The following is a 15485-nucleotide window of genomic DNA, read 5'->3' as shown; positions in this document are numbered from 1 at the left end:
GGATTTCCAATTAAAAATTTAGAATATAGTAATAAACCCTTTTTTCTTACAAATTCAAAGATGACAATGGTATGAACAAATTAATAGGTGTTTCTGACTTGCCACAAATTTTCTGTTTTGAACTCAGTTCCCAATGATATATCTCATCAAAGGATTGTTGAAAAGATTTTATTCAGTAGAATTAAAATAGCAATTTTTCAAACACTTTCCTGACAGGTGGCAACAAGATCATGATAATCTATTGTCAGTTAGAATACGCAGTTTCTGTTTTCAATCTTAACCCAAACATCGATCAACTTTTAAAAAGATGAAAGAGATACTTGAACATGACATAATTTAAACATGCATCATTCTGACCAGGAGTAAGGCACACTACCGTCAGTGTATGAGGACAGCTGTAAAACTTGCTTGCTCCCATAATTCACTTGTAAAGTGCATGAGGAAATATACAGACACCATCTTGAAATTTGCTACTTTAAATCACAGTTTAGAAAATTAATAACAAGGATGAATTAGGATCTTCACTTTCCGATTCAGGGATTTCCAGTTTAAAGTTTAGATTCTAGTAATAAGCCTGATTTTCTTACAAATTCAAAGATGACAATGGTATGAACAAAGCGATAGGTGTTCCTGGCATTTATTACATTTATTAATGTTTTTAACTCAATTCCCAATAATATTTCTCATCAAAGTATTGTTGATAAGATTTTAATCTATAGAATTAAAAAAACACTTTTTTAAAAACTGTTCTGACCTGTGTCAACAACGTTGTGTTAATCTATTTTCAGTTGGATTACCCAGTTTCTGTTTTCAATCTTAACCCAAACATCGATCAAGCTATAAAAATATGAAAGAGCTGCTTGACCATGACGTGATTTGAATACACAACTTTCTGATATGGATTCAGAAGCACTACAGTTGAATTAAGATCTTCACAATCAGATTCAGTGATTTCCAGTCAAAAATTAAGAATCTGGTAATAAACCCTTTTTTCTTACAAATTCAAAGATGACAATGGTATGAACAAATTAATAGGGGTTTCTGACTTGCCCCAAATTTTCTGTTTTGAACTCAGTTCCCAATGATATATCTCATCAAAGGATTGTTGAAAAGATTTTATTCGGTAGAATTAAAAAAGCAATTTTTCAAACACTTTCCTGACAGGTGGCAACAAGATCATGATAATCTATTGTCAGTTAGAATACGCAGTTTCTGTTTTCAATCTTAACCCAAACATCGATCAACTTTTAAAAAGATGAAAGAGATACTTGAACGTGACATAATTTAAACATTTAAACACTTTTTTAAAAACTGTTCTGACCTATGTCAACAACGTTGTGTTAATCTATTTTCAGTTGGATTACCCAGTTTCTGTTTTCAATCTTAACCCAAACATCGATCAAGCTATAAAAATATGAAAGAGCTGCTTGACCATGACGTGATTTGAATACACAACTTTCTGATATGGATTCAGAAGCACTACAGTTGAATTAAGATATTCACAATCAGATTCAGTGATTTCCAGTCAAAAATAAAGAATCTGGTAATAAACCCTCTTTTGACCTGTGTCAACAACATTGTGTTAATCTATTTTCAGTTGGATTACCCAGTTTCTGCTTTCAATCTTAACCCAAACATCGATCAAGCTATAAAAATATGAAAGAGCTGCTTGACAATGATGTGATTTGAATACACAACTTTCTGATATGGATTCAGAAGCACTACAGTTGAATTAAGATCTTCACATTCAGATTCAGTGATTTCCAGTCAAAAATTAAGAATCTGGTAATAAACCCTCTTTTCTTACAAATTCAAAGATGGCAATGGTAAAAATAAATTAATAGGTGCTTATGGCATTAATTACATTTATTAATGTTTGGAACTCAATTCCAAATAACAATTCTTATCAAAGTACTCTTGAAACGATTATAAGCTGTAGAACTAAAAAATGCAGTTTCTTAAACACTGCAGTCTGGTAGCAACAAAGTCTAGTTACCTTTTGTCAAGTTGGACTACGAAGTTACTGTTTTCAATAATAACCCAAACATGAATCGCGATATGAAAAGACATAAACAACTGATTGACCCCGACGTGATTTGATCACGCAACCTTCTGATGTGGAGTCAGATGCGCTACCGTTGCGCCACGAGGTCAGTTGAAAAGTGTTGTAGCTCCCATACTTCACATGAAAAGTGCATGATAAAATGTATGGACACCATCTTGAAATTTGCTACTTATAATCACAGTTTGGAAAAGATATAAACAAGGATGAATTAAGGTCTTCACTTTCAGATTCAGGGATTTCCAATTAAAAATATAGAATATAGTAATAAACCCTTTTTTCTTACAAATTCAAAGATGACAATGGTATGAACAAATTAATAGGTGTTTCTGACTTGCCACAAATTTCCTGTTTTGAACTCAGCTCCCAATGATATATCTCATCAAAGGATTGTTGAAAAGATTTTATTCAGTATAATTAAAAAAGCAATTTTTCAAACACTTTCCTGACAGGTGGCAACAAGATCATGATAATCTATTGTCAGTTAGAATACGCAGTTTCTGTTTTCAATCTTAACCCAAACATCGATCAACTTTTAAAAAGATGAAAGAGATACTTGAACATGACATAATTTAAACATGCATCATTCTGACCAGGAGTAAGGCGCACTACCGTCAGTGTATGAGGACAGCTGTAAAACTTGCTTGCTCCCATAATTCACTTGTAAAGTGCATGAGGAAATATACAGACACCATCTTGAAATTTGCTACTTTAAATCACAGTTTAGAAAAGTAATAACAAGGATGAATTAGGATCTTCACGTTCCGATTCAGGGATTTCCAGTTTAAAGTTTAGATTCTAGTAATAAGCCTGATTTTCTTACAAATTCAAAGATGACAATGGTATGAACAAAGCGATAGGTGTTCCTGGCATTTATTACATTTATTAATGTTTTTAACTCAATTCCCAATAATATTTCTCATCAAAGTATTGTTGATAAGATTTTAATCTATAGAATTAAAAAAACACTTTTTTAAAAACTGTTCTGACCTGTGTCAACAACGTTGTGTTAATCTATTTTCAGTTGGATTACCCAGTTTCTGTTTTCAATCTTAACCCAAACATCGATCAAGCTATAAAAATATGAAAGAGCTGCTTGACCATGACGTGATTTGAATACACAACTTTCTGATATGGATTCAGAAGCACTACAGTTGAATTAAGATCTTCACAATCAGATTCATTGATTTCCAGTCAAAAATTAAGAATCGGGTAATAAACCCTCCTTTCTTACAAATTCAAAGATGGCAATGGTAAAAATAAATTAATAGGTGCTTATGGCATTAATTACATTTATTAATGTTTGGAACTCCATACCCAATAACAATTCTTATCAAAGTCCTCTTGAAACGATTATAATCTGTAGAACTAAAAAATGCAGTTTCTTAAACACTGCAGCCTGGTAGCAACAAAGTCGAGTTAACTTTTGTCAAGATGGACTACGCAGTTACTGTTTTCAATAATAACCCAAACATCAATCAAGATATGAAAAGACATAAAAAGCTGAATGACCCCGACGTGATTTGAATACGCAACTGTCAATCTGGAGTCAGACGCGCTACCGTTGCGCCACGAGGTCAGTTGAAAAGTATTGTTGCTCCCATACTTCACATGAAAAGTGCATGATAAAATATATGGACACCATCTTGAAATTTGCTACTTATAATCACAGTTTGGAAAAGATATAAACAAGGATGAATTAAGGTCTTCACTTTCAGATTCAGGGATTTCCAATTAAAAATTTAGAATATAGTAATAAACCCTTTTTTCTTACAAATTCAAAGATGACAATGGTATGAACAAATTAATAGGGGTTTCTGACTTGCTCCAAATTTTCTGTTTTGAACTCAGTTCCCAATGATATATCTCATCAAAGGATTGTTGAAAAGATTTTATTCGGTATAATTAAAAAATCAATTTTTCATACACTTTCCTGACAGGTGGCAACAAGATCATGATAATCTATTGTCAGTTAGAATACGCAGTTTCTGTTTTCAATCTTAACCCAAACATCGATCAACTTTTAAAAAGATGAAAGAGATACTTGAACGTGACATAATTTAAACATGCATCATTCTGACCAGGAGTAAGGCGCACTACCGTCAGTGTATGAGGACAGCTGTAAAACTTGCTTGCTCCCATAATTCACTTGTAAAGTGCATGAGGAAATATGCAGACACCATCTTGAAATTTGCTACTTTAAATCACAGTTTAGAAAAGTAATAACAAGGATGAATTAGGATCTTCACGTTCTGATTCAAGGATTTCCAGTTTAAAGTTTAGATTCTAGTAATAAGCCTGATTTTCTTACAAATTCAAAGATGACAATGGTATGAACAAAGCGATAGGTGTTCCTGGCATTTATTACATTTATTAATGTTTTTAACTCAATTCCCAATAATATTTCTCATCAAAGTATTGTTGATAAGATTTTAATCTATAGAATTAAAAAAACACTTTTTTAAAAACTGTTCTGACCTGTGTCAACAACGTTGTGTTAATCTATTTTCAGTTGGATTACCCAGTTTCTGTTTTCAATCTTAACCCAAACATCGATCAAGCTATAAAAATATGAAAGAGCTGCTTGACCATGACGTGATTTGAATACACAACTTTCTGATATGGATTCAGAAGCACTACAGTTGAATTAAGATCTTCACAATCAGATTCAGTGATTTCCAGTCAAAAATTAAGAAACTAGTAATAAACCCTCTTTTCTTACGAATTCAAAGATGGCAATGGTAAAATTAAATTAAGAGGTGCTTATGGCATTAATTACATTTATTAATGTTTGGAACTCAATTCCCAATAACAATTCTTATCAAAGTCCTCTTGAAACGATTATAATCTGTAGAACTAAAAAATGCAGCTTCTTAAACACTGCAGCCTGGTAGCAACAAAGTCGAGTTAACTTTTGTCAAGTTGGACTACGCAGTTACTGTTTTCAATAATAACCCAAACATCAATCAAGATATGAAAAGACATGAAGAGCTGATTAACCTCGACGTGATTTGAACACGCAACCTTCTGATCTGGAGTCAGACGCGCTACCGTTGCGCCACGAGGTCAGTTGAAACGTGTCGTTGCTCCCATACTTCACATGAAAAGTGCATGATAAAATATATGGACACCATCTTGAAATTTGCTACTTATAATCACAGTTTGGAAAAGGTATAAACAAGGATGAATTAAGGTCTTCACTTTCAGATTCAGGGATTTCCAATTAAAAATTTAGAATATAGTAATAAACCCTTTTTTCTTACAAATTCAAAGATGACAATGGTATGAACAAATTAATAGGTGTTTCTGACTTGCCACAAATTTTCTGTTTTGAACTCAGTTCCCAATGATATATCTCATCAAAGGATTGTTGAAAAGATTTTATTCAGTAGAATTAAAAAAGCAATTTTTCAAACACTTTCCTGACAGGTGGCAACAAGATCATGATAATCTATTGTCAGTTAGAATACGCAGTTTCTGTTTTCAATCTTAACCCAAACATCGATCAACTTTTAAAAAGATGAAAGAGATACTTGAACGTGACATAATTTAAACATGCATCATTCTGACCAGGAGTAAGGCGCACTACCGTCAGTGTATGAGGACAGCTGTAAAACTTGCTTGCTCCCATAATTCACTTGTAAAGTGCATGAGGAAATATACAGACACCATCTTGAAATTTGCTACTTTATATCACAGTTTAGAAAAGTAATAACAAGGATGAATTAGGATCTTCACTTTCCGATTCAGGGATTTCCAGTTTAAAGTTTAGATTCTAGTAATAAGCCTGATTTTCTTACAAATTCAAAGATGACAATGGTATGAACAAAGCGATAGGTGTTCCTGGCATTTATTACATTTATTAATGTTTTTAACTCAATTCCCAATAATATTTCTCATCAAAGTATTGTTGATAAGATTTTAATCTATAGAATTAAAAAAACACTTTTTTAAAAACTGTTCTGACCTGTGTCAACAACGTTGTGTTAATCTATTTTCAGTTGGATTACCCAGTTTCTGTTTTCAATCTTAACCCAAACATCGATCAAGCTATAAAAGTATGAAAGAGCTGCTTGACCATGACGTGATTTGAATACACAACTTTCTGATATGGATTCAGAAGCACTACAGTTGAATTAAGATCTTCACAATCAGATTCAGTGATTTCCAGTCAAAAATTAAGAATCTGGTAATAAACCCTTTTTTCTTACAAATTCAAAGATGACAATGGTATGAACAAATTAATAGGGGTTTCTGACTTGCCCCAAATTTTCTGTTTTGAACTCAGTTCCCAATGATATATCTCATCAAAGGATTGTTGAAAAGATTTTATTCGGTAGAATTAAAAAAGCAATTTTTCAAACACTTTCCTGACAGGTGGCAACAAGATCATGATAATCTATTGTCAGTTAGAATACGCAGTTTCTGTTTTCAATCTTAACCCAAACATCGATCAACTTTTAAAAAGATGAAAGAGATACTTGAACGTGACATAATTTAAACATTTAAACACTTTTTTAAAAACTGTTCTGACCTATGTCAACAACGTTGTGTTAATCTATTTTCAGTTGGATTACCCAGTTTCTGTTTTCAATCTTAACCCAAACATCGATCAAGCTATAAAAATATGAAAGAGCTGCTTGACCATGACGTGATTTGAATACACAACTTTCTGATACGGATTCAGAAGCACTACAGTTGAATTAAGATCTTCACAATCAGATTCAGTGATTTCCAGTCAAAAATTAAGAATCTGGTAATAAACCCTCTTTTGACCTGTGTCAACAACATTGTGTTAATCTATTTTCAGTTGGATTACCCAGTTTCTGCTTTCAATCTTAACCCAAACATCGATCAAGCTATAAAAATATGAAAGAGCTGCTTGACAATGATGTGATTTGAATACACAACTTTCTGATATGGATTCAGAAGCACTACAGTTGAATTAAGATCTTCACATTCAGATTCAGTGATTTCCAGTCAAAAATTAAGAATCTGGTAATAAACCCTCTTTTCTTACAAATTCAAAGATGGCAATGGTAAAAATAAATTAATAGGTGCTTATGGCATTAATTACATTTATTAATGTTTAGAACTCAATTCCAAATAACAATTCTTATCAAAGTACTCTTGAAACGATTATAATCTGTAGAACTAAAAAATGCAGTTTCTTAAACACTGCAGTCTGGTAGCAACAAAGTCGAGTTACCTTTTGTCAAGTTGGACTACGAAGTTACTGTTTTCAATAATAACCAAAACATGAATCACGATATGAAAAGACATAAACAGCTGATTGACCCCGACGTGATTTGATCACGCAACCTTCTGATGTGGAGACAGACGCGCTAACGTTGCGCCACGAGGTCAGTTGAAAAGTGTTGTAGCTCCCATACTTCACATGAAAAGTGCATGATAAAATATATGGACACCATCTTGAAATTTGCTACTTATAATCACAGTTTGGAAAAGATATAAACAAGGATGAAATAAGGTCTTCACTTTCAGATTCAGGGATTTCCAATTAAAAATATAGAATATAGTAATAAACCCTTTTTTCTTACAAATTCAAAGATGACAATGGTATGAACAAATTAATAGGTGTTTCTGACTTGCCACAAATTTCCTGTTTTGAACTCAGTTCCCAATGATATATCTAATCAAAGGATTGTTGAAAAGATTTTATTCAGTATAATTAAAAAAGCAATTTTTCAAACACTTTCCTGACAGGTGGCAACAAGATCATGATAATCTATTGTCAGTTAGAATACGCAGTTTCTGTTTTCAATCTTAACCCAAACATCGATCAACTTTTAAAAAGATGAAAGAGATACTTGAACATGACATAATTTAAACATGCATCATTCTGACCAGGAGTAAGGCGCACTACCGTCAGTGTATGAGGACAGCTGTAAAACTTGCTTGCTCCCATAATTCACTTGTAAAGTGCATGAGGAAATATACAGACACCATCTTGAAATTTGCTACTTTAAATCACAGTTTAGAAAAGTAATAACAAGGATGAATTAGGATCTTCACGTTCCGATTCAGGGATTTCCAGTTTAAAGTTTAGATTCTAGTAATAAGCCTGATTTTCTTACAAATTCAAAGATGACAATTGTATGAACAAAGCGATAGGTGTTCCTGGCATTTATTACATTTATTAATGTTTTTAACTCAATTCCCAATAATATTTCTCATCAAAGTATTGTTGATAAGATTTTAATCTATAGAATTAAAAAAACACTTTTTTAAAAACTGTTCTGACCTGTGTCAACAACGTTGTGTTAATCTATTTTCAGTTGGATTACCCAGTTTCTGTTTTCAATCTTAACCCAAACATCGATCAAGCTATAAAAATATGAAAGAGCTGCTTGACCATGACGTGATTTGAATACACAACTTTCTGATATGAATTCAGAAGCACTACAGTTGAATTAAGATCTTCACAATCAGATTCAGTGATTTCCAGTCAAAAATTAAGAAACTAGTAATAAACCCTCTTTTCTTACGAATTCAAAGATGGCAATGGTAAAATTAAATTAATAGGTGCTTATGGCATTAATTACATTTATTAATGTTTGGAACTCAATTCCCAATAACAATTCTTATCAAAGTCCTCTTGAAACGATTATAATCTGTAGAACTAAAAAATGCAGCTTCTTAAACACTGCAGCCTGGTAGCAACAAAGTCGAGTTAACTTTTGTCAAGTTGGACTACGCAGTTACTGTTTTCAATAATAACCCAAACATCAATCAAGATATGAAAAGACATAAAGAGCTGATTGACCTCGACGTGATTTGAACACGCAACCTTCTGATCTGGAGTCAGACGCGCTACCGTTGCGCCACGAGGTCAGTTGAAACGTGTAGTTGCTCCCATACTTCACATGAAAAGTGCATGATAAAATATATGGACACCATCTTGAAATTTGCTACTTATAATCACAGTTTGGAAAAGGTATAAACAAGGATGAATTAAGGTCTTCACTTTCAGATTCAGGGATTTCCAATTAAAAATTTAGAATATAGTAATAAACCCTTTTTTCTTACAAATTCAAAGATGACAATGGTATGAACAAATTAATAGGTGTTTCTGACTTGCCACAAATTTTCTGTTTTGAACTCAGTTCCCAATGATATATCTCATCAAAGGATTGTTGAAAAGATTTTATTCAGTAGAATTAAAATAGCAATTTTTCAAACACTTTCCTGACAGGTGGCAACAAGATCATGATAATCTATTGTCAGTTAGAATACGCAGTTTCTGTTTTCAATCTTAACCCAAACATCGATCAACTTTTAAAAAGATGAAAGAGATACTTGAACATGACATAATTTAAACATGCATCATTCTGACCAGGAGTAAGGCGCACTACCGTCAGTGTATGAGGACAGCTGTAAAACTTGCTTGCTCCCATAATTCACTTGTAAAGTGCATGAGGAAATATACAGACACCATCTTGAAATTTGCTACTTTAAATCACAGTTTAGAAAAGTAATAACAAGGATGAATTAGGATCTTCACTTTCCGATTCAGGGATTTCCAGTTTAAAGTTTAGATTCTAGTAATAAGCCTGATTTTCTTACAAATTCAAAGATGACAATGGTATGAACAAAGCGATAGGTGTTCCTGGCATTTATTACATTTATTAATGTTTTTAACTCAATTCCCAATAATATTTCTCATCAAAGTATTGTTGATAAGATTTTAATCTATAGAATTAAAAAAACACTTTTTTAAAAACTGTTCTGACCTGTGTCAACAACGTTGTGTTAATCTATTTTCAGTTGGATTACCCAGTTTCTGTTTTCAATCTTAACCCAAACATCGATCAAGCTATAAAAATATGAAAGAGCTGCTTGACCATGACGTGATTTGAATACACAACTTTCTGATATGGATTCAGAAGCACTACAGTTGAATTAAGATCTTCACAATCAGATTCAGTGATTTCCAGTCAAAAATTAAGAATCGGGTATTAAACCCTCCTTTCTTACAAATTCAAAGATGGCAATGGTAAAAATAAATTAATAGGTGCTTATGGCATTAATTACATTTATTAATGTTTGGAACTCCATACCCAATAACAATTCTTATCAAAGTCCTCTTGAAACGATTATAATCTGTAGAACTAAAAAAAATGCAGTTTCTTAAACACTGCAGCCTGGTAGCAACAAAGTCGAGTTAACTTTTGTCAAGTTGGACTACGCAGTTACTGTTTTCAATAATAACCCAAACATCAATCAAGATATGAAAAGACATAAAAAGCTGATTGACCCCGACGTGATTTGAATACGCAACTGTCAATCTGGAGTCAGACGCGCTACCGTTGCGCCACGAGGTCAGTTGAAAAGTATTGTTGCTCCCATACTTCACATGAAAAGTGCATGATAAAATATATGGACACCATCTTGAAATTTGCTACTTATAATCACAGTTTGGAAAAGATATAAACAAGGATGAATTAAGGTCTTCACTTTCAGATTCAGGGATTTCCAATTAAAAATTTAGAATATAGTAATAAACCCTTTTTTCTTACAAATTCAAAGATGACAATGGTATGAACAAATGAATAGGTGTTTCTGACTTGCTCCAAATTTTCTGTTTTGAACTCAGTTCCCAATGATATATCTCATCAAAGGATTGTTGAAAAGATTTTATTCGGTATAATTAAAAAATCAATTTTTCATACACTTTCCTGACAGGTGGCAACAAGATCATGATAATCTATTGTCAGTTAGAATACGCAGTTTCTGTTTTCAATCTTAACCCAAACATCGATCAACTTTTAAAAAGATGAAAGAGATACTTGAACGTGACATAATTTAAACATGCATCATTCTGACCAGGAGTAAGGCGCACTACCGTCAGTGTATGAGGACAGCTGTAAAACTTGCTTGCTCCCATAATTCACTTGTAAAGTGCATGAGGAAATATGCAGACACCATCTTGAAATTTGCTACTTTAAATCACAGTTTAGAAAAGTAATAACAAGGATGAATTAGGATCTTCACGTTCTGATTCAAGGATTTCCAGTTTAAAGTTTAGATTCTAGTAATAAGCCTGATTTTCTTACAAATTCAAAGATGACAATGGTATGAACAAAGCGATAGGTGTTCCTGGCATTTATTACATTTATTAATGTTTTTAACTCAATTCCCAATAATATTTCTCATCAAAGTATTGTTGATAAGATTTTAATCTATAGAATTAAAAAAACACTTTTTTAAAAACTGTTCTGACCTGTGTCAACAACGTTGTGTTAATCTATTTTCAGTTGGATTACCCAGTTTCTGTTTTCAATCTTAACCCAAACATCGATCAAGCTATAAAAATATGAAAGAGCTGCTTGACCATGACGTGATTTGAATACACAACTTTCTGATATGGATTCAGAAGCACTACAGTTGAATTAAGATCTTCACAATCAGATTCAGTGATTTCCAGTCAAAAATTAAGAAACTAGTAATAAACCCTCTTTTCTTACGAATTCAAAGATGGCAATGGTAAAATTAAATTAAGAGGTGCTTATGGCATTAATTACATTTATTAATGTTTGGAACTCAATTCCCAATAACAATTCTTATCAGTCCTCTTGAAACGATTATAATCTGTAGAACTAAAAAATGCAGCTTCTTAAACACTGCAGCCTGGTAGCAACAAAGTCGAGTTAACTTTTGTCAAGTTGGACTACGCAGTTACTGTTTTCAATAATAACCCAAACATCAATCAAGATATGAAAAGACATAAAGAGCTGATTGACCCCGACGTGATTTGAACATGCAACCTTCTGATCTGGAGTTTGGAAAAGATATAAACAAGGATGAATTAAGGTCTTCACTTTCAGATTTAGGGATTTCCAAATCAAAATTTAGAATATAGTAATAAACCCTTTTTTCTTACAAATTCAAAGATGACAATGGTATGAACAAATTAATAGGTGTTTCTGACTTGCCCCAAATTTTCTGTTTTGAACTCAGTTCCCAATGATATATCTCATCAAAGGATTGTTGAAAAGATTTTATTCGGTAGAATTAAAAAAGCAATTTTTCAAACACTTTCCTGACAGGTGGCAACAAGATCATGATAATCTATTGTCAGTTAGAATACGCAGTTTCTGTTTTCAATCTTAACCCAAACATCGATCAACTTTTAAAAAGATGAAAGAGATACTTGAACGTGACATAATTTAAACATGCATCATTCTGACCAGGAGTAAGGCGCACTACCGTCAGTGTATGAGGACAGCTGTAAAACTTGCTTGCTCCCATAATTCACTTGTAAAGTGCATGAGGAAATATACAGACACCATCTTGAAATTTGCTACTTTAAATCACAGTTTAGAAAAGTAATAACACGGATGAATTAGGATCTTCACGTTCTGATTCAGGGATTTCCAGTTTAAAGTTTAGATTCTAGTAATAAGCCTGATTTTCTTACAAATTCAAAGATGACAATGGTATGAACAAAGCGATAGGTGTTCCTGGCATTTATTACATTTATTAATGTTTTTAACTCAATTCCCAATAATATTTCTCATCAAAGTATTGTTGATAAGATTTTAATCTATAGAATTAAAAAAACACTTTTTTAAAAACTGTTCTGACCTGTGTCAACAACGTTGTGTTAATCTATTTTCAGTTGGATTACCCAGTTTCTGTTTTCAATCTTAACCCAAACATCGATCAAGCTATAAAAATATGAAAGAGCTGCTTGACCATGACGTGATTTGAATACAAAACTTTCTGATATGGATTCAGAAGCACTACAGTTGAATTAAGATCTTCACAATCAGATTCAGTGATTTCCAGTCAAAAATTAAGAATCTGGTAATAAACCCTTTTTTCTTACAAATTCAAAGATGACAATGGTATGAACAAATTAATAGGGGTTTCTGACTTGCCCCAAATTTTCTGTTTTGAACTCAGTTCCCAATGATATATCTCATCAAAGGATTGTTGAAAAGATTTTATTCGGTAGAATTAAAAAAGCAATTTTTCAAACACTTTCCTGACAGGTGGCAACAAGATCATGATAATCTATTGTCAGTTAGAATACGCAGTTTCTGTTTTCAATCTTAACCCAAACATCGATCAACTTTTAAAAAGATGAAAGAGATACTTGAACGTGACATAATTTAAACATTTAAACACTTTTTTAAAAACTGTTCTGACCTATGTCAACAACGTTGTGTTAATCTATTTTCAGTTGGCTTACCCAGTTTCTCTTTTCAATCTTAACCCAAACATCGATCAAGCTATAAAAATATGAAAGAGCTGCTTGACCATGACGTGATTTGAATACACAACTTTCTGATATGGATTCAGAAGCACTACAGTTGAATTAAGATCTTCACAATCAGATTCAGTGATTTCCAGTCAAAAATTAAGAATCTGGTAATAAACCCTCTTTTGACCTGTGTCAACAACATTGTGTTAATCTATTTTCAGTTGGATTACCCAGTTTCTGCTTTCAATCTTAACCCAAACATCGATCAAGCTATAAAAATATGAAAGAGCTGCTTGACCATGATGTGATTTGAATACACAACTTTCTGATATGGATTCAGAAGCACTACAGTTGAATTAAGATCTTCACATTCAGATTCAGTGATTTCCAGTCAAAATTTAAGAATCTGGTAATAAACCCTCTTTTCTTACAAATTCAAAGATGGCAATGGTAAAAATAAATTAATAGGTGCTTATGGCATTAATTACATTTATTAATGTTTGGAACTCAATTCCAAATAACAATTCTTATCAAAGTACTCTTGAAACAATTATAATCTGTAGAACTAAAAAATGCAGTTTCTTAAACACTGCAGTCTGGTAGCAACAAAGTCGAGTTAACTTTTGTCAAGTTGGACTACGCAGTTACTGTTTTCAATAATAACCCAAACATCAATCAAGATATGAAAAGACATAAACAGCTGATTGACCCCGACGTGATTTGAACACGCAACCTTCTGATGGGGAGTCAGACGCGCTACCGTTGCGCCACGAGGTCAGTTGAAAAGTGTTGTTGCTCCCATACTTCACATGAAAAGTGCATGATAAAATATATGGACACCATCTTGAAATTTGCTACTTATAATCACAGTTTGGAAAAGATATAAACAAGGATGAATTAAGGTCTTCACTTTCAGATTCAGGGATTTCCAATTAAAAATTTAGAATATAGTAATAAACCCTTTTTTCTTACAAATTCAAAGATGACAATGGTATGAACAAATTAATAGGTGTTTCTGATTTGCCCCAAATTTTCTGTTTTGAACTCAGTTCCCAATGATATATCTCATCAAAGGATTGTTGAAAAGATTTTATTTGGTTGAATTAAAAAAGCAATTTTTCAAACACTTTCCTGACAGGTGGCAACAAGATCATGATAATCCATTGTCAGTTAGAATACGCAGTTTCTGTTTTCAATCTTAACCCAAACATCGATCAACTTTTAAAAAGATGAAAGAGATACTTGAACGTGACATAATTTAAACATGCATCATTCTGACCAGGAGTAAGGCGCACTACCGTCAGTGTATGAGGACAGCTGTAAAACTTGCTTGCTCCCATAATTCACTTGTAAAGTGCATGAGGAAATATACAAACACCATCTTGAAATTTGCTACTTTAAATCACAGTTTAGAAAAGTAATAACAAGGATGAATTAGGATCTTCACGTTCCGATTCAGGGATTTCCAGTTTAAAGTTTAGATTCTAGTAATAAGCCTGATTTTCTTACAAATTCAAAGATGACAATGGTATGAACAAAGCGATAGGTGTTCCTGGCATTTATTACATTTATTAATGTTTTTAACTCAATTCCCAATAATATTTCTCATCAAAGTATTGTTGATAAGATTTTAATCTATAGAATTAAAAAAACACTTTTTTAAAAACTGTTCTGACCTGTGTCAACAACGTTGTGTTAATCTATTTTCAGTTGGATTACCCAGTTTCTGTTTTCAATCTTAACCCAAACATCGATCAAGCTATAAAAATATGAAAGAGCTGCTTGACCATGACGTGATTTGAATACACAACTTTTTGATATGGATTCAGAAGCACTACAGTTGAATTAAGATCTTCACAATCAGATTCAGTTATTTCCAGTCAAAAATTAAGAATCTGGTAATAAACCCTCTTTTCTTACAAATTCAAAGATGGCAATGGTAAAAATAAATTAATAGGTGCTTATGGCATTAATTACATTTATTAATGTTTGGATCTCAATTCCCAATAACAATTCTTATCAAAGTCCTCTTGAAACGATTATAATCTGTAGAACTAAACAATGCAGTTTCTTAAACACTGCAGCCTGGTAGCAACAAAGTCGATTTAACTTTTGTCAGTTGGACTACGCAGTTACTGTTTTCAATAATAACCCAAACATCAATCAAGATATGAAAAGACATAAAGAGCTGAT

The 15485-nt window shown here is 32.5% G+C and overlaps 4 non-coding genes across 4 annotated transcripts; all 4 read right to left on the bottom strand.

Moving 5' to 3' along the window:
• Positions 1–2081: 2081 nt before the first annotated feature.
• On the bottom strand, positions 2082–2153 carry TRNAW-CCA (transfer RNA tryptophan (anticodon CCA)). Its single transcript has one exon. It is a non-coding gene; the product is annotated as a tRNA-Trp (tRNA).
• A 2905-nt stretch (positions 2154–5058) lies between these two features.
• Positions 5059–5130, bottom strand: TRNAW-CCA (transfer RNA tryptophan (anticodon CCA)). Its single transcript has one exon. It is a non-coding gene; the product is annotated as a tRNA-Trp (tRNA).
• A 3715-nt stretch (positions 5131–8845) lies between these two features.
• TRNAW-CCA (transfer RNA tryptophan (anticodon CCA)) lies at positions 8846–8917 on the bottom strand. Its single transcript has one exon. It is a non-coding gene; the product is annotated as a tRNA-Trp (tRNA).
• Positions 8918–13997: 5080 nt separating this feature from the next.
• Positions 13998–14069, bottom strand: TRNAG-CCC (transfer RNA glycine (anticodon CCC)). Its single transcript has one exon. It is a non-coding gene; the product is annotated as a tRNA-Gly (tRNA).
• Positions 14070–15485: the final 1416 nt, after the last annotated feature.

The sequence above is a fragment of the Dendrobates tinctorius genome, unplaced genomic scaffold, assembly GCF_039654945.1.
Source record: "Dendrobates tinctorius isolate UK_male_01 unplaced genomic scaffold, ASM3965494v1 ptg000178l, whole genome shotgun sequence".
NCBI lineage: Eukaryota > Metazoa > Chordata > Amphibia > Anura > Dendrobatidae > Dendrobates > Dendrobates tinctorius.
This window is presented reverse-complemented; position numbering and strand designations above follow the sequence as displayed.